This window comes from Sus scrofa, chromosome 7, assembly GCF_054392235.1.
Source record: "Sus scrofa isolate SSC_HxYL_T2T_F1_AM1 chromosome 7, Sscrofa_HxYL_maternal_Yorkshire_Landrace_v2.0, whole genome shotgun sequence".
Lineage (NCBI taxonomy): Eukaryota > Metazoa > Chordata > Mammalia > Artiodactyla > Suidae > Sus > Sus scrofa.
Window position 1 is genome coordinate 76,635,990 of NC_139389.1, and position 23,879 is coordinate 76,659,868.

The following is a 23,879-nucleotide window of genomic DNA, read 5'->3' on the forward strand; positions in this document are numbered from 1 at the left end:
ATCCTAAGGAGAAAATATGTTTACTTTCTGATAGCTGCCACAATTCCAAACATTCTATCCTGACATGGCAATGTGCAGCCATGAGAAAGAGGGTGTTCCATCCAGTGTGCCTCTTTTTCAGTGCAAGGAACTCTTTCCCAAAAGCCACTACTGCAGCTGTCCCTCATTCCTCATTGGCCAGAATTTATGTCCATGCTCCTTCCTAAATCAGACTTTGTGCGGGGGTTGGGGTGGGTGGGAGGGGTTTACTATAATTGACTTAGATTAATCAGGATTTACCTGTGTCAGGAGGGTGAGGAGTAGATACCAAGACAAAATCAGGACTCTGCTGTCAAGGAAGAAGGGAGAAGGAATGTTAGGTGGGCACCAGCAGCCCCTCCTGTGTACCAAAGACAAAAGGGAAACATGAAATAAAAACTTCGCTGCACCTCATGCAGCTCAGAACAAGGTATGGGCCCTTCCTTCTGTGCCAACTCAAAAATAAAGCAAGAGTTTTATGGCCCCCTAGAGCTTTTGACTTCTCCAGGGATTTTCCCCCTCAAAAAGCGACTATTACTTGCTGGAAGCACACGTTTTAGGAAGTCATTGGGAACTTATTTCCAGGTCTTTGCTAGCACATTATTAGCAAAAGTCACTGCTCTCTACCAGTAGTCCTTCACCATACAATTTTGGATGTATGCTTAGTTATAGAACATCATCAATTTCTCACTAATTGGGATCAGTGTCATTCAATCATATAAACAAACGTCTGCTAAGCACAGTTAACCTGGCGCCATACTAATGATGATTAACATCCACTGAATGCCTACCTATTTACTACGTGCAGATGCTTTACATATACTCCTTTATTTAACCCTCATAGAACCGTAATAAAATAGATATTACCACAATTTCTACTCCACAGATGAGTGAGTTATCAAATGGCTAAATATCTTGCCAGAGAATACAAAAATAAGTGAGGCATGAATCACTATTTTACAGACAACAAAGGAAACTGAAACTTACAAAAAGCCATTTGCCTGAGGATAAGCAACAGAGAAGAAGAGCTGGCAGAACCAGGACTCAAACCAGGACAGACTAATTCCAAACATAGTGCTAGTAAACTATGGCACTGTATATTCATGGAGGATGTTTTGTCTTAGAAGATGTAAATGTAGTTCATGCAAGACCACCTCATCCAGTTAGACAATGGCTTTCTAAATATGATGTGTAAAAATTCATGTTGCTTTTGTGAAATAACTTGAAGAGAATGTCTTGATTATTCCAGATGCCACTCAAGTTTTTAATTCCATCTCAGATTTCTACTGCAAAGGTTGCTGTTCTGAGCCATTTAACACATAATTTACCAGATTTGTTTGTAACAATGAGTACACACCTGTGTACCAGTTAGGCTTATTCTATTTAAACATGAAAGCTCTACCTGATCTGTCACCATTGTAGTTCAACTCTGACGAGCAGGTGGTCAACTTAAAAAGATGATGAAATTTATTAAGGGGAATCAGGATCAGATTGCTAGGGTAACAACTCTGTGCCAGAAAAGGCTGACCAATTTAACTCACTAGAATTTGTCTCTCACCAAGTCACTCCCTATTCAGTAATAGGAGATTGTCCTGCCCAATTATCCATAGTACCCTGACTTCCATTACACTTGTTGACATCCTGTCACAGCCTCCTTAATTCAGGATGCCTTCCCAGATCCCTCTCATCACAGTTTATTGGCATTAAAACTACTTGTTATCTTTTTCTTCCTCCTGTGAGCTGAACTGGGTGTCCCCCAAATTCATATGTTGAAGTCCTAACCCCCAGTACCTCACAATGTGACTGTCTTTGGAGACAGAGCCTTTAAAGGTTGAGTAAGTTAAAATGAGGTCATTAGGGTGAGCGCTACTCCAGTCTGACTGATGTCCTTCTAAGAAGGGGAGATCTGGATGCACAAAGAGATAAGTGCACACCAAAAATCATGTGAGGACATAGGAAGAAAGCCACCACCTGTGAGACAAGGAAAGAGGTCTCAGAAGAAACCAGTCTTCCCAACGCCTTGATCTTAGACTTCCGGCTTTAGGAATTGTGAGAAAGTAAGAAGTTTCCTATTGTTGAAGCCACCCAGTCTGTGAGATTTTATTATGACAGCCCTAGCACACTAATGCACTTCTCACGAGACTCTCTGGACAGTCCAAGTCATATTCAACTTTGTATCCTTCACAAAGCCTTGAACATTAAAGCACTTTTTTTGGTCACACCCACAACATGTGGAAGTTCCCAGGCCAGGGATCAAACCTGTACCACAGCAGCGACCCGAACCACAGCAATGACAATGCCAGATCCTTGACCCACTGAACCACCAGGGAACTCCTAAAGACACTTTTTAAATGTTTATCTTATTGCTATTATTGTTGTAATGTTTGCTTCAAATATTCTCATTCAGATATAGATGTTGAGGCCCTGCAAGACCCAAAATTAACAATAGCAACATACTCAGTTAAAAAAAAATATAATATTCTGCTATGCACTAGGGGTTTGGAAGACGAAGAGGAATAAGACTATTCCTACCCTCAAGGAATTTACTTCTAGTATTCTAGAAAGACATGTATACCAATAATTGCAATACAGCTTGACTCATTCTAGTGACAGAGTTAGGGAATAAGGAATAGGAAATAGTACATTTTAATCATCTATAAAATGAGGCGGTTGAACAAGATCATCTCAAAGGTCCTTTTCTGTTTTAAAATTCAATGATTCTGTAATCAATAGTCTGACTTTTTAAAATGTGAAAAGGCCTCAAGAAACGTTAAGATAAGCTTCTAGCTTATTCATGAACACTTACAATTTATTGATTGAGAATTATATTACATAACAGTAGTAGTTATACATGATCCTAAAAAACAATTCGTTCTTGAAATCCATTTAATTTTTATTGATCTTTGAATATTTTGATGTTCTATTTTAAAGTTCCTCAGGGAATAGCCCAATATAATATACTACATTAATCTCAATATCTAAATATGTCACTGAGGATAAAAATATCTTTATTAATTCCAAGAATGATGCTCCTATATAAAAATACTGAATTTTAAAAAGGAAATTTCCTTGGGGGAAAAAAAATCAGTTTTGGTCTCTACTACAAAATAACTTATTTTGAAAGCTAATAATTGGAGTATTTTTAAGACGTTAAATGCTTTCTTTCTTTAATGAGAGTTACTATTCAGTGTTCGTTTCATTTATAATAAAAGATCAGCTGGATTTCTTAATGCCAAATGAGTTTCTCCTAATGCTTTTGAGTCTCCCTGAAATCCACTCAGCCCCTTATATCTGAGTGCAAATTTCACTAATTTCAGAGAAAATTAATACATGATTGAGATAAACTATATTAGTTTCAAAGAGGAAATCAAAGCATATGGTTTACATTCACAGATCAACTTTATGAAATCTGACATTCATGTGCCCCTTTATTCCTTCCCTCCTCTACTCCTGTCTTACCTCTCTAGCTCTCTTTTCTCCTTCCTTTCACAGATTCTTACTAAATAAAACTTAGGTACCTGTGACCCATGTAGTCTATCCACAATGGTGTCACAAAAGAACGCAATCCAAGAACAAAAATAAAAAATAAGTCAAGTCAGGAGTTCCTGCTATGGCACAGCAGGTTAAGGATCTGGTGTTGTCTCTGTGGCAGCGTGGGTTCAACCCTCAGCCCAGCACAGTGGGTTAAGGATTGCGCATTGCCACATCTGTGGCATAGGTTGTAGACGCAGCTCTGATCCGATCTCTGGCCCAGGAACTTCCATAAGCCACAGCGGCGGCCGAAAAAGAAAACCCCGAGGGGGAAAAAAAAAAAAAGTCAAGTCCTTTACCTGTATTGTTCAAATAAAAGAAGAGATCTCACAATTCACTTCAACACTTCTTAAAATCTCCCACATAGAGTACAGATTTGTGTTTGCTAAAAGGGAGGTGGAGGAGGGATGGAGTGGGAATTTGGGGTTAGCAGAGTCATGTTGCTGTACAGCAGAAATTAACACATTATAAATCAACTGTACTTCAATAAAAAAAATTTTTTTGGAAGTTACCATTGTGGCTCAGCAGGTTAAGAACACGACATAGTCTCTGTGAGTATGTGAGTTTGATCCCTGGCTCACTCAGTGAGTTAAGGATCTAGTGTTGCCTTAAGCTGCAGCATAGGTCACATATGCAGTTCAGATCCAGCGTTGCTGTGACTGTGGCACAGGGCTGCAGCTGCGACTCTCATTCAACCCCTAGCCTAGGAACTTGCATATGCTGCAGGTATGGCCATAAAAAGGGGAAAAAAGGGATCCTTAACCCACTGAGCAAGGCCAGGGGTTGAACTTGCATCCTCATGGAGACTATATTGGGTTCTTAACCTGCTAAGCCACAAGGGGAACACCAAATTAAAAAAAAAAAGTCCCCCAAATTCTCTCCCATGTCCTCACACATCTCAGGTAGTCCTCTGCTTCTATTTTAAACAAACCACTAGAACACTTTTCACCCAACTCTAGCTTCTTTGTTCTTTCATACCCTTTTTGGTCCAAATACTTATCATAAAATCCAAAAGAATCAGGACAAAGAAAATGTTGGTTGTTCATATATTAGTAATTTATGTTCCATTACCCCTTCCAAATGCTTTATAGAGTATATGAAGAAGCATGGACCCTACCTTTAAAAGCTTATGGTTAAATGGGGGACACTCAGCATTTGTTGGGTTTCTAGATAAGTCAAGCACTAAGCCAAGAACCATGGATATAAAGATTGATAGGCAAGAGTGTCTGCCAGAGGGAAGCTGATTGCCCAGTGTGGAGGTGACTACACCTCCACCTTTTATCAGATGAACCATAACACAATGTGATACATACTAAAATAAACTTTATGCAGAAAGTGCTATGGAGACCTGATAGAACTTCTTTAAAAATGCCTCACTATTCAGTACTCCTAATGATATCAGCTTTTTCCTTCTTACAGGAACTCCACCCTTGAATTGAAAACAATTCATCATTTTTTTTTTTTTGCCACTCCCTCTGCCTCTCTGCCCCGCTAGCCCCCAGAGTTTTGCAGCTTCAATTTTATTTCTAATAATATCTTCCCAATGTGTGGTAGGCTGGGCTGCAGATGGTGAGAGAGAAGGGCAAAAACAAACTTGGCCCTGGTCTCCCAGAGGAAAGAAATTTTGAAACTGCCAGAAACATGACAGCGTTGTCAGAACTACACAGATTCAGCCCTATGAACTATGAAACATGTTGTCTCGGTGGTGGGGGGGGGTTGTTGTGTTCCATAGCAGTAAGGTATCACAAGAATTTCTCAGATTAAAAAAAAAAAACCAGGAGTTCCCGTCGTGGTGCAGTGGTTAACGAATCCGACTAGGAACCATGAGGTTGCCTTGCGGGTTAGATCCCTGCCCTTGCTCAGTGGGTTACCAATCCGGCGTTGCCGTGAGCTGTGGTGTAGGTTGCAGACGTGGCTCGGATCCCATGTTGCTGTGGCTCTGACGTAGGCTGGCAGCTACAGCTCCGATTAGACCCCTCGCCTGGGAACCTCCATATGCCACGGGAGCGGCCAAGAAATAGCAAAAAGACAAAACAAACAAACAAACAAACAAGCAAACAAAAACCAGAGTTCCTGTCATGGCTCAGCGATTAACAAATCTGACTAGCATCCATGAGGATGCATGTTCAATCCCTGGCCTCGCTCAGTGGGTTAATGATCCAGTGTGGTGGTGAGCTGTGGTGTAGGTCACAGATGCAGCTCAGATCCTGAGTTGCTGTGGCTGTGGCTGTGGCATAGGCCAGCAGCTACAGCTCCAATTTTACCCCTAACCTGGGAACCTCCATATGCCATGGGTACGGCCCTAAAAAGCACACACACACACACACACAAAACAGCCAAACCAAAAAAAAAAAAAAAAAAAAACCCCACCATTATGTTAAGTAATCTGTGTTTGTTCGAGTATCTTTACTCACTTTCTTCCAATGCCTTTTTCATCATAACTGACTCTTGCAATATTTTCTCTTATTTCTAATCTACCTAATCTACTTCTGGTTAATTATCCTAAGTATTGCTTCATCTTGCCACTCCCTTTAAAAAAATGCAATAACCTAATTGTCCATTGACAGATGAATGGGTTAAGAAGATGTGGGATATATACACAATGGAATGCTACCCAGCCATAAAAAAGAATAAAATAATGCCATTTGCAGCAACATGGATGGAACTAGAGACTCTCATACTAAGCGAAGTAAATCAGAAAGAGAAAGACAAATACCATATGGTATCACATATCTGGAATCTAATATTCGGCACAAATGAAACTTTCCACAGAAAAGAAAATCATGGACATGGAGAACAGACTTGTGGTGGCCAAGGGGGAGGGAGAAGGACTGGGATGGACTGGGAATTTGGGGTTAATGGATACAAACTATTACCTTTGGAATGGATAAGCAATGAGACCCTGCTGTATAGCACTGGGAACTAAATCTAGTCACATATGATGGAACCTGATAATGTGAGAAAAAAGAATGTATACATGTATGTATGACTGGGTCACCTTGCTGTATAGTAGAAAACTGACAGAACACTGTGAACCAGCCATAATGGAAAAAATTAAAATCATTATTAAAAAATGCAATAACACCCCAGTGTCTACAGGATAAAGTTTTTAGCTTCACATAGAGAGTCTTGAAAATCTGGCCCCAAACTCTCATCTTTGCAACCTTATTTCTTTTTATCCTTAACTCAATCATATGCTCTAGTCAACTCCAGGGCTCAGTCTCTCCAAGAAATATCTTCTGATTTATCTGTCTACTAACCCTTTTTCTGAGAACTGCTTCTCCTCCCTTCTAACAACATGGTTACAACTACCTTGGCCCTTTGGGATGAACATATACACACCACTATATCTAAAATAGATAAACAACAAGGACCTACTGTATAACAGGGAACAATATTCAATATCTTCTAAAAACTATAATAGAAAAGGCTCTGAAAAAGAATATATATATAAATACATATATATATAAAAAAACAGAATCACTTTGTTGTACACCTAAAATTAACAGAACAATGTAAATTAAGTATATTTTTCCCCTCCACATCCATAGTTCCTGGACCAGGGATCAAACCTGTACCATAGCAGTGACCCAAGACACAGTAGTGACAACGCTGGATCCTTAACCCACTGAGCCACCAGCGAATTTCAACTATACTTCAATTTTTTAAAATGGTTTAAAAAATCACTTTGTCCTGGAGTTCCCGTCATGGCTCAGTGGTTAATGAATCTGACTAGGAACCATGATGTTGTGGGTTCGATCCCTGGCCTCGCTCAGTGGGTTAAGGATCCGGCATTGCTGTGAGCTGTGGTGTAGGTCACAGACGTGCTGGGATCCTACGCGTTGCTGTGGCTGTGGTGTAGGCCGGTGGCTACAGCTCCGATGAGACCCCTAGCCTGGGAACATCCATGTGCCGAGTGTGGCCCTAGAAAAGGCAAAAAATAAAATAAAAAATGAAATAAAATGTAGATGTAAATTTTATAAAAAAATCACTTTGTTCTCACAAGGTAACCCTGATTATCACTGGTGATCCAAGCTGGCCCAATGAGTTCTTTCCCTGAGGAATTTAGAAGGGAGACTGAGCTATGAGTAGATTAATTACAACTCTTCTGGGATGCAAGTATCAGAATCTATTGCATTTTACAGCAACTGTGTCCACAACATGGAAGGAGGATGGGCTAATAAGTGAAGAGAACAGAGGCAATGAAACCATTCAGGAAGCCACTGGAAGGGTCCAGGAACAAGATTTAGTGATGACTGGGTGTGGGAGGTGACCTGGGGTGGTGGGGACTGAGGATGACTGTAAATATGGCTGGATGCTGGGTAGAGAGTAAGAAAGAGAATACTAAAGAATTTGGGGGATGATACTGAGCTCAGTTATACACGAGATAACTTATATGGAAGCACCCAGCACAATTCCTACGACACAGTACGTGGTCCATACCTGTCGGTGTCCCATATTCCCTCCCCCACACACTTATGTTTTATCTGCCCCATTACCCTGCAAGTGCCTGCAGGGAAAGGATCACACACTAGATCTCTCCCTTGCCCTCACAGTGACTACTCAAGTCCCAGTACACTCAAAACACTCAGTATTTGTTGATTTCATCTGATTTTATGCAAGGCAGTTTTGTTTTGATTGCCTATAATAATATACCTTGTCATAGTGAACACAGAATAGTATTGTATAGACCTACTTTTTTAGACAAAGAGTTGAAAGAATTCTTTCTTCGCTGTAATCTTGTTTGATTTTGGAATGGTCATTAAAAAGTCTGAATTCTAATAAAAGATCATTTTCTTTTTGATGGGTAACTAATAAAAACCCAGACCCAAAAAGAATAAATAAGCTTTTCATTTATAAATATTTATAAATCTGAAAATGCTCAGTAAATATCTCTGCACTATAAATAAAAATAAATCTGAAAGCTCAATACAGAACCTGACTCCTGAAATAAAAACAAATGCCAAGGATTTAGAATTTGAAACAACTTCTGTTGTTGAATCTCAATATCTATCTCAGATACAACTGTAAAATTTGAGGGGGATTAACTCCTTAATTCTCTATACAAAAGATTATTCTTATTATCCAAAATACTATCTCTCTATAAACTGTCATTATATTTAATATATAAATTATATGTAATATATAACTATTATATAATAGACTAATACATTTATATATAAAATCTAATATATATAATCTATATATGCAGAGAGACTGTAAATACGGCAAATCAGTATTTTTTTTACTTTTTTTTTTTTTAGGGCCACACCCGCAGCATATGGAAGTTCCCAGGCTAGGAGTCGAATCAAAGCTACAGCTGGTGGCCTATGTCACAGCTACAGCAACGCAAAATCCGAGCCCCATCTGCGACCTACACCACAGGTCCCAGCAATGCAGGATCTCCAATCCACTGACCAAGGCCAGGGAACAAACCCACATCCTTATGGATAATAGTTGGATTCATTTCCACTGCACCACAACAGGAATTCCTCGCAAATCATTTTAAATTAAAAACTTAAGGAGTGCCCATTGTGGCTCAGTGGTAATAAACCCAACTAGTATCCATGAGGATGTGGGCTCTATTCCTGGCCTTGTCTAGTGTGTTAAGGATCCAGCAGAAATTGGCACAAATTCTAAATCAACTATACTTTCAAAAAAAAAAAAAAAGTAGGAGTTCCTGTTGTGGCTCAATGGGTTAAGAACCCAACATAGTGTCTGTGAGGATAAGGGTTTGATCCCTGGTCTCACTCAGGATCTGGCATTGCCGAAAGCTGCTGCATAGGTCACAGATGTGGCTTGGATCTGGCATTGCCATGGCTGTGGCAAAGGCCTACAGCTGCAGCTGCTATTCGATCTCTAGCCCGGAAACTTCCACATGGTACTGGTGCAGGCCTAAAAACACAAAAAAAAGTAAAAAAAAATAAAATTCTAATGCATATATTCAGTAAAAGTGATAAAGCATTGGCCTGCTGATATATATAAATTTATTGTCATGATGAGTTTGGCGGATTTGGGGGTTTTCTTTTTGCAGGGTTAAATGGGTATTTGTTTCCTTTTTTAAAAAATTATAGTTGGTTTACAATGTGCAGCCCTTAAAAAAAAAAGACAAAAAAATTTTGTGTTATACAGTAGGTCCTTGTTGGTTATCTATTAAATATATAGTAATGTGTATATGTTAATTCCAAACTCCTATTTGTCCCTCCCCACTCCTTCCCCTTTGGTAACCAGGGGAAATAGATTCAACATATAAGCATATTTGTCTCTGTCTGGCTTATTTCATTAAGTATGATAATCTCTAGGTCCATCCATGTTGCTGCAAAGACATTATTTCATTCTTTTTTATGACTGAGTAATATTCTATTGTGTATATATATGTGCCACATCTTCTTTATCCATTCCCCCATCAATGGACATGTAGGTTGCTTCCATGTCTTGGCTATTGTAAATAGTGCAGCAATGAACACTGGGGTGCATGCATCTTTTTGAATTACAGTTTTCTCCAGATAGATGCTCAGGGGTGGGATTGCAGGATCATATGGTAACTCTATTTGCGGTTTTTTTAAGAAACCGCCATACTGTTTTCCACAGTGTTTGCACAAATTTATATCCCCACCAAAACATAGGAGGGTACCTTTTTCTCCACATATGATAGCTTCGTTTTAGCAACTTCCTATCACCTAACAGAGAATCATGGTTTGGTCCTTTGGCCTCTACCTACCCCTCTCACCCTCATTTCTTGCCATTCTACTCTTCCGAATAAACTCTCCCCTCCACCTCCATGGCTGGTGCCTTCCCAATTCTTCAAGTATAAAATAAAATGTGATCTCTAAGAAAAGCCTTCCCTTACCACTCAAACCAAAGTGGGGTTCACTCCATCAGAGCTCCCCTCAGAGCACTATTAACAATATGTTAGTCTCCTGTCTTTTTTCATTTACTTGTTTGTTATCTGTCTCCCCCTAGGAGCTTCAGGTCAGGAAACTTGACTACATTTTTCTCCATTATAATCCTAGCCCTACACAGTGCCAAGCACATAGTAAAGGTTGATAAATAATTGTTAAGAAAGGGAATAAATGATAAAGTGATATAACATTTTTGGAAGTTTCCATCAAATATATCAAAAGACCTTAAAATGTTGACACAGAGGAATCAAATAATACCTCTGGGAATTTATCGTAAGGAAATAAATGGAAATGTACAGATTTACATATAGATTTTTCATCAGAGATTTGTTCATAAAAGGAAAAAGTAGATAGACCTGAATGTCCAGAAATAAGAAAAAGTATTAAATAAGTGACATTTTAAAAGAATACTTAATACCATGATAAAATGCTCAGGACACATAATGGTAAACGGAAAAAGAAAGATAAAAGAGTTTATACAGTACAGTCCCAATTTGGCAAAAAGGATAGAAAAGAATTATTACATGTATCAATATAACAAAATATTGATGGTGCTTATCTATAGGTGATGGAGGATAAGTGATTTTTATTAATGATTCTATCTCTCTATATATACCTATATGTATATATATATACACACACACATATACATATATATATATTTTTGTTGTTGTTGTTGTTAATGGCCTCACCTACAGCATATGGAAGTTCCCGGGCCAGGGACTGAATTCAAGCCGCAGCTGAGACGTATGCTGCAGCTTCAGCAAATGGGATTCTTTAATCCACTGTGCTGAGCTGGGAATCAAACCATTGCCTCCAAAATGACCCAAAATCACTGCAATAGGACTCAATCCACTGCACCACAGTAGGAACTCCAACGATTCTAAATTTTTTATAGAATATGTATTTTTTATTCCATATTCTACAAAAAAATATGTATTTGTATAAATGGATAAAAGCAGATCAGAAAAATGGTAAGGTTGGGAGAGGTAGGGTAAACTTCAACAAATTCTTTCTGAGTGCCCACTGGGCCATAGTGTTTCAAAGATGAATAAAGCATAGTTGCAGCCTGCCCTGAAATTACACTGAGGCGGGAAGGTAAGAAAAACAATTACATTAGAGCTCTATTATATAGTTATTAACAAGATATCCTGCAAGTACAGACAAGAGGCACCTAATTCACATCAGAAAAGGAGTGGTCAGAAAACAGTTCCAAGAGAACCTACTCATGCTAACTCCCAAAGGACAAAATATAGAACTCCTGGCAAGTAAGAGAAAACATAAGCAAGGCATAGAAGCATGAAACTGCATGGCTGTCAGGATGCTTTAAGCTGGGTTAGCCCTAACTAGGATCCCAGATACCTGCAGGAAATGAAACGTCATTTACTCTGGGCTCCATACAAAATGCAGTTGCCTAAATGGCAAGTTTGCAACCTTCCTTAAAGGAGATTTTCTTGTGTAAATTGATGTAATTAACGTTTGTGGACAGACCGGTATGTCTCAGGTATTTTTACCTGTTATTTCTTTTATGCTCTAAGAGATAACAAAGCTCTTTCTTAGCACAAATAACATATCAGGATGCATGACTGTAGGTGGCAGCTGGTCTGGAGCAGCCAGACACAGCAGCAGATCTGGAGGGCAGAGAAAAGACTTGCTTTCATTTCTATCGCCAGCCCTTTTTCTGTGAGAAAGAAGGGCATCAGGCTGATTTAGTATATTGGGTACATGGTGTGATCAATACCTCACTTGTTTTTACGTCTAAATCTGCCCTCTTTGAAGGGCATTTAAATTCAGCTTGGTGGGATTATGTGGGCTAAACTGTGCACAGTGATGACTTAGTTTCTCGCCCCTTTGCCTCACAGGGTACCTTAGGGTTACCCTTACATCCAAGCCTGGAAGTAAAGAATTGGAGAATCTGCAGCCACTGCTTCTACTCTCCAAAATCAGAAGATTTCCTGTGGAATGTAACAATATATAAAATGATTGCCATAAACACCCACTGAATAAATATTTAGTAAATAAAAACATAACAAAATATTCACAGTTTACCAAGAGATCCTCTAGGCTACTTTAAAATAAATTTTTTTTCTCTACTTTTAGGCTTAAATCCTGTATGTGCTTTTAAATCACATTTTGAATGGTTCAAAGTTTGGGGGAACAACCCATAATGTCCATATGCCCATGTAATAGCTAAAGATGCATTCTCACAAAGTAATATATTAAAATCAATTCAGTAAGCTCCCAGAAGGGGAATCTACTATATGCTTAACCTCCCCTTACTAAATATATGACATGACTCACATATACCTATTGATTAAATTTATGTCTAGTCCAATTGCCACTTTTCTCACTAGATCTAGGACCTTTAGAATATGTTGATACAGACATTATATAGATTTTGTATCTTCTATTCTTTGAGGATGGCATCGCCAGATACAGGATATCAAATTATAAGCACAAAATTGGCATCATGTCCAAAATAAAGAGAATATTCAACTGTCTAATTTGTCAAGCATACACTTATTCTGGTTGTTTGTCAATGAAATGTCAATGTCTTTAGAAGATGGAATTTTCAAAAAAGGAAATAAAATTTATAAACAGACAAAATCCTCAAAGAAATGTAAATTAGAATAAAAAAAAGAACATTTTGGTGTTCCCGTCATGGCGCAGTGGTTAATGAATCCGACTAGGAACCATGAGGTTGCGGGTTCGATCCCCGGCCTTGCTCAGTGGGTTAGGGATCCGGTGTTGCCGTGAGCTGGGTTGTAGGTCGCAGACACAGCTAGGATCCCGCATTACTGTGGCTGTGGCATAGGCTGGTGGCTACAGCTCTGATTCAACCCCTAGCCTGGGAACCTCCATATGCAGCAGGAAGCAACCCTAGAAAAGGCAAAAAGACAAAAAAAAAGAACATTTCATTAATGAAAGACAGTCAGTGATGACAAGTTGTTTTAGACTTTCAACCGTATTTTGGTGTCAACCCCCAATTTTTTTCTTTGAGAAATTGCCCCTTCCTTATTCTAGTGATCTTGGTGGGATTGACAATTACAGTTCTCCTGTCCCCTCCCCCCTGGAGGAGGACACGACACAGGCCCGGTCAGTCAGAGTCTTTCCCCAGGACTGATATTTTGAACAAAAGTAGGAAAGTGCCCTCTTTCCATACCTTTCACTAACTCTGCATTCCTTTTCTTTTCTTTTTAAATGGCCACACCTGTGGCCTATAGATAGTCCCAGGCAGGGATTGAATCCAAGCCAAATCCTTTAACCCACTGTGCTGGGCTGACGATCAAACCTGCACCTCCGCAACAACCAGGAGCCACTCCAGTCAGATTCTTAACCCGCTGCACCACAGCAGGAACTCCAACTTTTCACTAACCTTGGACCAACATAATCCTGCAGTAGATTGTTGACCAATTTCTTGAGCTGCATAGAAGTCTGTCTTTAGTGGGAGAGAAGAGGCCAACAAGTAGAAGAAAACAAAGGGAGACAGTGTGAGAAAGAAAAGGAGAGGGAGAAAGAGATCTGACCTAATATATCATTAATGCCACTTAGGAAATCCCAAAGCTAATTCAACCCCTGTATTTACCACAGTACATGAACCAGTAAATTTCCCCCTTCCCTTTTTTAAATTAGTTTAGATTAGGTTGATTAATTTGCACCAATATAGTACCCCTCCAATTTCAGTGACAATATTCATTATTATGGAGAAATAATTATGCACATGTATTACTATTAGATTTTCTTTGGGTTTCATGTAACAGAAATATGCATACAATTTCTTAACTAAATAAGGATTAATTTATCTTTGTAATAAGAATTCCAGAGGAAGGAGTCCAGAGCTGGCACAGATGTTCAAATAAATCACAGGCTCCTTCTAGCTTCCTGTTCTACCATCTTAACTTGGAGTATTCATCCTTACAATTGTAAAGCAGAGGTTGTAGAGCAAGAAATTGCTCTACTTTCAGTCAAGAAGAAAGGAAAGGAAAAAGGGAAAGATGTGTACCAGCTGGCTCCTTTTAATTAGTATAACAAAATTATTTCTAGAAGCTCAACCCAGCTACCTTCATAAACCAGAATACAGTCATCTGTAGACATAACCTAGTTGCAAGGTAGTCTGAGGAAGGGAGGTTTTTCTAACAAAAAACATTCGTACCAAAGAAAGTCTTTTATTAACAGACATAAGAATGGATATTGAGGAGTTCCCATCGTGGCTCAGTGGTTAACAAATCTGACTAGGAATCATGAGGTTGCGGATTTGATCCCTGGCCTTGCTCAGTGGGTTAAGCATCTGGCGTTGCCATGAGCTGTGGTGTAGGTCACAGACGCAGCTCAGATCCCATGTTGCTGTGGCTCTGGCGTAGGCTGGTGGCTACAGCTCCGATTAGACTCCTAGCCTGGGGACCTCCAAATGCCACAGAAGTGGCTCTAGAAAAGGCAAAAAGACAAAAGAAAAAAGAAAAAAAAAAAAAAAGAATGGATATTGAGTAGGCAAATGCAAGGTTTTTTCAGTGGTCATATAAGTTGACACATTTTTTGGAAAGCAACTTAGACTAACTATGAAAGTATTCATATCTTTTGATCTAATAGTATTGCTTCTGGGAGTTCCCTTTGTGCTCAGCAGTTAACAAACCTGACTAGGATTCATAAGGATGTGGGTTCGATCCCTGACTTCACTCAGTGGGCTAAGGATCCAGCGTTGCCGTGAGCTGTGATGTAGGTCACAAACACAGCTTGGATCTGGTATTGCTGTGGCTGTGATGTAGGCCAACAGCTATAGCTCTAATTCGATCCCTAGCCTGGGATCTTCCATATGCCATGGTTACAGCCCTAAGAAAGCAAAAAAAAAAAAAAAAAAAAAGTACTGCTTCTGGGAATTTATCCTGAAATTCAAAATATAAAAAGGTATAATTACAAAGATATTTATATTTATGATCTTAAAATAGAGAAAAATCTGTATAACAACCTCAATATCCAAAAATAAGGAACTAACTAGGAAAATTATAGTAAGTTTGCAGATTGTATATTGTACAGGCAACAAAAACTATAGTTCTTAAGACTCAAACAATATGGGGAAATTTTTATAATGTTAGGTTAAAAAAATGAACCTACATGATTTTATGTAAACTGAAATTGCACATAAAAATTGCAAAGGGAAAAATTACTGAAAGAAAATACACCAAAATGTTAACAGTGGTTATAATAGATTGCTGGTGTTATGATTTTGTTTTTTCTTTCCTCTGAGTTACAGTTTTAATTGATTCCTTTACTTTAGTAACAAACGAATAAATTAGAACATTTCCTTTTAAATCAATTAGTTTTATCAGCATAGACCTCTGTTCTTTGAAGTAGTTTTGGATGTAACAGATATATTCTCTGGGGGTTGATGCTATTCTAGCGTTCTCCCATTATCCAACATAACACTGGGATCAAAATGACACCAAATAGACACGTATTGGTAGTGCTAATTTTTAAGCAGTATTAACAACATATTAGTCCAAGGTCTCCAGAGAAACAGAACCAATAGGATATACATACAGATAAAGAAAGAGATAGAAGAACTTGACTCATGCAATTATGGAGGTCGGCAAGTCCAAAATCTGCAGAGCTGATGTCATTGTTTGAGTCTGAAGGCCATCAGACAGAAGAATCCTCTCTCACTCAGGGAAGGATCAGCCTTATGTGCTAGTCAGCCCTTCAACTGATTGGAAGAGGCCCTCACACATTACGGAGAGCAATCTGCTCTACTCAATCTACATTTTAACTGTTAAATCAGTTAAATCTCATCTAACACCTCACAGAAAACCCCAGGATAATGTTTAACCAAATATCTGGGCAGCCTCTGGCCCAGTCGAGTTGACATAAAATAAACTGTCACTAACAGTTATAGTCTAAACCAAATATATTTCACACATTGCATTTGATTTATATCTTTTTAGATCATCTATCCTTTTCTCTGTCTTATGTTTGTGTGCTTATACATTTTGCATTTGTCCAGCAGGACTTTATCTCCATGCCTTTCCTCATTCTACCTCCTCCACCCTAGGATGCTTTTCCTTTTCGCCATATTTCTAAATTCTGAATATCTTTAGGCCCTGCTCCAACACCACACCTTTCATGAAGGCTTCTCTGATTCTTCGACCACTACCACAAACACATAAAACTAGAAGTAACTTTTCCTTCTCAACACCCATAGTGCCCTGACAGCTACTCTAATGGCATATCCCACATCTACCTTGTTTTACAGATTTTTATGAATAGGTCTTTTGACTATGGATACCTTGAGAAAAGAATTAATGTCTGGAGTTTCCATCATGGCTCAGTGGTTAGTGAATCCAACCAGGAATCATGAGGTTTTGGGTTTGATCCCTGGCCTTGCTCAGTGGGTTAAGGATCCGGTGTTGCCATGAGCTGTGGTGTGGGTTGCAGACATGGCTCGGATCCCGTGTTGCTGTGGCTCTGTCATCGGCCAGCGGCTACAGCTCCGATTCGACCCCTAGCCTGAGAACCTCCATATGCCGCGGAAGCAGCCCAAGAAATGGCAAAAAGACAAAAAAAAAAAAAAAAAAAAAAAAAAAAGGAACTAATGTCTAATTCAGTCTCGAATCTCCTGAATATCTTGTATTGAATAGCTGTTCAGTATTTTCATATTTGTTGAATTAATATATTTTATATATTTTCCTTACAACTAAAAGAGATAGAGATCTCTTGTACAACAAATAATTCAAAAACTTTTCCAACAAGGTAATAGAGTTCAAGAAATTGTCTCTTGGTAAATCCATGTATTGAGTAGTCTAAAACAAAATACACCTTTAGCTAGTTAGAATCTTCAATATATTGAAAGATTTTATATTTTTTATAGTAAGTATGTCCTAAATATTTAAAAATAAGTTTAAGTATTAATTGTCAAATTCATTTAATGCAAAGTATAGGGAAATTGTTTTGATTATGATGGTATTTTTCCTTTACTGCCACTTTCCCCACCTTTGAAGTCTGAAGCAGTAGATAACTTTCATTATTCAACCTTATTAGATATGTTTATTTATTGCACTTACTCTTTAGGCAAAGGCATAAATTAAACAAAACTACAATTTAGCTGGTCAACCATAGAACATGTTGTTCCTCAAGCTTTAAAGAAGTTACACCATCTTTTTGTTATGTTATTTCTACAGGATTCCATAGAAGCAACAAATGTCCAACAACAAAAGTACTTGCAAGTGCCTTCCCTGAATTCATATTTCACTCCAATTAGTACATTTTACTCCTAGTATTTAACTAATCTCGCAGATGTGTCAAATTTTTCAAAGCCTTTCTTGTTTCTCCCTCTAGTGGTCAAGAACATTCACTGAAACGGAAAACCAGATGGGGTGATCTTAAATGTGGGTGAAGGTTAGGGGTGAACACTCGATTTTGGAATAAGTAAATGTGAAATGTATTCAGATCTATGTTTCACAATCTGAGAAGAGGTTTATTTGGGATATAGTTACTTTAGATACCACACATAAATACTCTCTATACTTATTTTCTAAATAACATGTATTTCTATTTCATACTAATGATTTTTAGACATTCTATATAATTAATTTTCTATTTGGAAACAGGTTTAGGAATAATTTTGTCTTCATATCAAATTATCTTATTTGAGTAATAAGTATATTACCACATACTTTTTTTTTAATGTTTCCTTAATAGAATAATCCTTCTTCCTCTACCCCCACTTAATTTATGTTGGCTCCTTGCTATTATGTAATGTTTTCTCTTTCAACCTCTAATATCTTGCTTATAAAAAATTATGAAAAACTTGTTTAATTAGAAATAAATTTTAAAATTCCATGATACTTTTGCGAAAGAACAAGATGGTCAAATGTGAATGAGATAAAGAGGGAATATATGCGTATGTAATAAATTATGATTTCAGAGGTGAAGCTATGGTTAAGTCCTTACGAACAGAAAAACTTTCAATTTTTAAAAATGTTTTTATTAAAAGTAGTACATAGTGAATCATCTTAAAAGGAATACTGTCAAATACTCTAATATAAAAATTGGCCTGCTTTGCCAAGATTCACAAAATAGTACCTCTATTTAAGAATTAGAAAGATCATTTTATTAAAGATAGAGTGATCACATAATCTGTCATCCAAATAAGGGCATTCTTGAGACTGGAGACGACACTGTTAAAAACGTGGCACACAGGTATGAACCGGGATTGTTCCAGGTAAATTGGAACATTCAATCACTTTAATGATCTTTATTAAAAACATAAATCATTTAATTTATTAAAAACATAATGCAAATTGTAATAGTCTTTTTACCATGAAAGTTATGGTGAGTCATGCAGACTTATTTGCTTTAAGCTAAAGTTATTTCTCCTAAAATAACTCAAGGCTCAAAGCCCCAAGGTCTATTAGAACCCCAGGGCTTGGCCTTCATCCCAAGGACATCGCTGACCATGACCCTGGTGCCACAACACCTTGTGCCTCCTAATACTATCTTTCTGTTCCCCATCCATCATTAACACCCTTGCTCCCGCTGAAGGGCCACCAATCCACACGCAACTTTATTAACTAGACTTTGTGCCACATGAAAAGGTCTTCTGTTCTACCATCTACCAGAGTTACACTTCACTTTTAGTGCAAGACTTTATCCTTTCCTAAGATTTGGCATGCAGGAAGGAAATGAAGAGTTGTTTTATTCTAAAGAAGAGGTCAGGAGTTCCCACTGTAGCTCAGTGGTTAAAGAATCTGACTAGGAACCATGAGGTTGCAAGTTCGATCCCTGGCCTCGCTCAGTGGGTGTAGGAAGCTCCACATTCCACGGGTGCAGCCCTAGAAAATACAAAAAATAAAAATAAAAAGAAGAGGTTAATACCATTAGGCAATTCTTTTTTTTTTTTTTTTTTTGTCTTTTTGCCATTTCTTGGGCCGCTCCCATGGCATATGGAGGATCCTAGGCTAGGGGGTCCAATCGGAGCTGTAGCCACCGGCCTATGCCAGAGCCACAGCAACATGGGATCCGAGCCGCTTCTGCAAACTCCACCACAGCTCACAGCAACACCGGGTCCTTAACCCACTGAGCAAGGCCAGGGATAGAACCTGCAACCTCATGGCTCCTAGTCAGATTTGTTAACCACTGAGCCACAACGGGAACTCCATCATTAGGCAATTCTTTTATGCATATTAAATCATGAGTCAAGCTGACTATGTAAAATTGCTAAAGAAATAGTCTGCCATGTTGACTATAAAAAGCTACCGAACCCTAGCCAGCACATGCTTTTGACCACACCCACAGCATTCAGAAGTACTCAAGTACTTCAGCCAGAGAACAAACCCAAGCCACAGCGGTGACAACACCAAGTCCTTAGCCACCAGGCCACCAAAGAACTCCCCTAAAAAAATTGGAGAATGAGTTTCTAAGGATGCCAAGATCACATTTTTGAAAAGGGCTATAATTTTTTTTCCATAAAAAGTAAAATAGAAGGACCAGGTGACAGCAATTCTGTCTCTTACAAAGGTTGATCTATATGGCAATCAGCTCTCTCTGTAATAGAGGTTGATTTCCTCTCCAGCACAATCTGCTCATTATCCCCTCTTGATGTCTGACTGACACCCCAAATACAACAGGAGCAGAACCAAACCCATCATCTTCCCCACAAACCTCTGTTCCCTTTTACCATCCTTTTTTCTAAATAAACTGCATCACCATTCAGCGAGATGCAGAACCAGAATTTAGGAGTCGTCATTGACTACACCCTCTCCCTCACCTTCAGATTCTATCACTCCCCCATGGAAATGCTTCTCAAACCCATTGCCTTTGCTCTATCTCAGAACACACATCCTGGTCAGGTCACTGCCATTTTTCAAATAATCTTCTATGAATCTCCACTATTGCCCCTCTCCAATCCATTTGCTACACAATAGGCACATAAATGGTATTATGAACTGAATAGTGTCCCCCAGACTTCATATGTTGTAATCCTAACTCCTAGTACCTTAGAATGTGGCTGCATTTGAGACAGGGCCTTTAAAGAGGTAATTAAAGGATGTTAACTAGACTTATCATTTTGCAGTATATACAAATATCAAATCATGATGTTGTTTACCTGAAACTAATATGTCGATTATACCTCAATTTAAAAAAAAGTAATTTCTAGGAGTTCCCGTCATGGCTCAGTGGTTAATGAATCCGACTAGGAACCATGAGGTTGTGGGTTCGATCCCTGGCCTTGCTCAGTGGGTTAAGGATCTGGCATCGCCCTGAGCTGTCGTGTAGATCGCAGATGCGGCTCGGATCCCGTGTTGCTGTGGCTCTGGTGTAGTCCGGTGGCTATAGCTCCGATTCGACCCCTAGCCTGGGATCCTCCATATGCCATGGGAGCAGCCCTAGAAATGGCAAAAAGACAAAAATAATAATAATAATAATTTCTAAATGCAAAAAAGAGGTAATTAAGTTAAAATGAGACCATTATGATGGGCCCTCATCTAATATGACTGGTATCCTTATAAAAAGAGAAAAATTGGACACACCAAGACACTTGAGGCATACACACACAAAGAAAAGACCATATGAAGAAGCAGCAAGAGGGGGCCACCTGCAAGCTCAAGAAAGAAGCCTCAGAGGATACAACCCTACCAGCATCTTGATCTTGAGAACTTCCAGCCTCTATAACTGTGAGAAAATTAATTTCTGCACAGATTGTGGTATTTTTTATGGCAGCCCTAGCAAATTAATGCATGTGGTATATTCCTCCTTCCTATCACCCTTCAAATGTGATACAATTAACATGGCCTGTAAAGCCCAACATGATGTGGTCCCATGCACATCTCCTGCCTCGTCTCTCTCCCAAGCTCTCTGCCCTCTAGCCTTACTGAACTTCTCAGTCATGCCTGGGACCGTCTCACAAGGTGTTTCATTTGCTGGAAACATCGGTCTCCAACTCTCATTAGCCATTCAACTTCAAGTCTCAGCTCAAATGTCACTCCCTCAAGGAAATCTTCCTGACTCCTGGTTTAGGTCAAATTTCCCCTTACATCGCTAAACATAGTTGTCTTTTTTTGGCTCTAATGTCCTGTTTTTCCCATTAATTCAGAAGCTCCCCCATTGCTGAACCACTCCCATCTTATTTACTTCTTTATGACCAGTGCCAGCACAGTACTTGACACAGAGCAGTATTAGTTGACCATATGATCAAGACACTCTTTCAACATTGACAGTCACTTCTGCAGAGCAAATTGAGACCTCAACTGGCTTAGCTGGAGAAGCCACTGGGACAGCACCATAAGATGCTAAATATGCAGCCCTCCTCCCACTGGGCCCTACACCACCACCCACAGATCAAGAGTATCCTTCCCAAGAGGTGCAGTCTGAAGGAAGGATGGCCAACAGTAGAGCTCAAAGTTCCTCTATTAGATCCTGCCCCAAGTGACTTAGAAGACATCGTGCAAGCTCAGCCCCTGGGATCTGTCTCTACCCCCGACCATCTGAATGTGCTTCTATAAACATATTCAGAAAGGAACTATGAACTAGCCCAGCAAATGCTACATACAATGTTTTGAACTGCAGCCAAGATCATTTATGAAAATAATTCTTGTAATGTTAAAGGGAGTATTTAGAAATGTAGTAGGAGGAACACATATTTTCAAATAGGAATCTAGAGTGTTCTTCATGTTCTTATAATCTTGCTGAAGTGAGAGGTCATTAGCTGAGTTTTGGTCCATGAGGAAAAGAACAAACACTCCTAGAAATGAAGAACTTCAAAGAGATGAAAATGAACTTTCTGCTCTGAGAAGCCATCTTTTAAGTTTTTCTTTCCTCTGGGAATCTCCTGATCTTTCAGGTCCTAGCTCGGTATAATATACATTTTCTTTCTCTAAAGAGCCTCAATATTCTATGATCTTCCATCAGAGAAAGTCATTGGACTACATCTTCTACACAGGTTCTTGAGCCGTCTTTGTTCTGGTGCCTCTAGTGATGTCTGAGACACAGGATTCCTGGTTCTAATGGATGAGGCAATTATGTGTGGAGGTCTTGCTTTAAGGCAGACGGAGATTGTCTGCACGATGGTGGCTGACTAGCAGAGATAGGTGGAAAAGGCCAGTCAGTGGTCTGATTATATGAAACTTGAAATTCAATTCCATTGTAGTCCAGTTGTTTTTAAATTGCTATATGCCAGGCGTTCCTGCTGTGACAGCGGGTTAAGAACCTGACCAGTATCCATGAGATACAGGTTCGTTTGTTTTTTTAATAATTTTATTTTTTTTCAATCCCCAATTATTTTTGGTTAATTTTGGTTTTGTTGTTTTGTTTTGTTTTGCTTTGCTTTTTAATGCCGCACTCGTGGCATATGGAAGTTGCCAGGCTAGGGGTCAAATCGGAGCTAAGCTGCCGGCCACAGCCACAGCCACAGCAACACATGATCCAAGCCTGGTCTGCGACCTACACCACAGCTTACAGCAACGCTGGATCCTTAACCCAGTGAGAGAGGCCAGGGATGGAATCCACATCCTCATGGATAATAGTCTGGTTTGTAACTACTAAGCCACGAAGGGAACTCACCCCAATTCTTTTTTTAACTCAATGAATTTTATTACATTTATGGTTGTACAACAATCATCATCACAACCCAATCTTACAGCATTTCCGTCCCAAACCCTCAGCCCATCTCCCCACCCCCCAACCTGTCTCCTTTGGAAACCATAAGGTTTTCAAAGTCTGTGAGTCAGTATCTGTTATGCAAAGTTCATTGTGTCCTTTTTTAGACTCCACATATAAGTGATAGCATATGATATTGATGTCTCACTGTCTGACTAACTTCACTTAACATGATCATTTCTAGGTCCATCCATGTTGCTAAAAATGCCATTATTTCTTTCCTTTTTGTGTCTGAGTAATATTCCATCATGTATATGTACCACATCTTCTTTATCCACTCCTCTGTTGGTAGACATTTAGGTTGTTTCCATGTCTTGGCTATCATATAGAGTGCTGCAAAGAACACTGGAGCATGTGTATATTTTTGAGTCATGGTTTTCTCTGGATAGATGCCCAGGAGTGGGATTCCTGGATCAAATGGTAATTCTGTTTTTAGTCTTTTGAGGAATCTCCATACTGTTTTCCACAGTGGTTGCACCAATTTATTTTCCCACCAACAGTGTAATAGGGTTCCTTTTTCTCCACACCCTCTCCAGCATTTATTGTTGGTAGACTTTTAGATGATGGTCATTCTGGCTGGTGTAAGGTGGTACCTCAGTAGTTTTGATTTGCATTTCTCTAATAATGAATGATGTTGAACATCTTTCCATGTGTTTTTTTATGAGAATGCAGGTTCGATTCCTGGCCTCGCTCAGTGGGTTAAGGATCCCACATTGCCATGAGCTACGGTATAACTCGCAGATGCAGCTCGGATCTGGCATTGCTGTGGCTCTGGCATAGGCC

At 39.1% G+C, this 23,879-nt stretch overlaps 1 long non-coding RNA gene across 6 annotated transcripts in view; it reads right to left on the reverse strand.

Annotated features, from left to right (window-relative positions):
- LOC102164814 (uncharacterized) overlaps window positions 1-23,879 on the reverse strand; it is a 71,256-nt gene that overhangs the window by 20,219 nt on the left and 27,158 nt on the right. The window contains exon 5 of one of the 6 annotated variants that reach the window (XR_014810699.1): window positions 280-328. The exons of 2 other annotated variants lie outside the window; for them this stretch is intronic. This is a non-coding gene — a long non-coding RNA (uncharacterized LOC102164814). Of the gene's footprint in view, window positions 1-279; window positions 329-19,135; window positions 19,274-23,008; window positions 23,820-23,879 lie in introns of those variants that run through there. 3 more of the 6 variants (XR_014810700.1, XR_014810696.1, XR_014810695.1) reach the window with 3 other exon arrangements.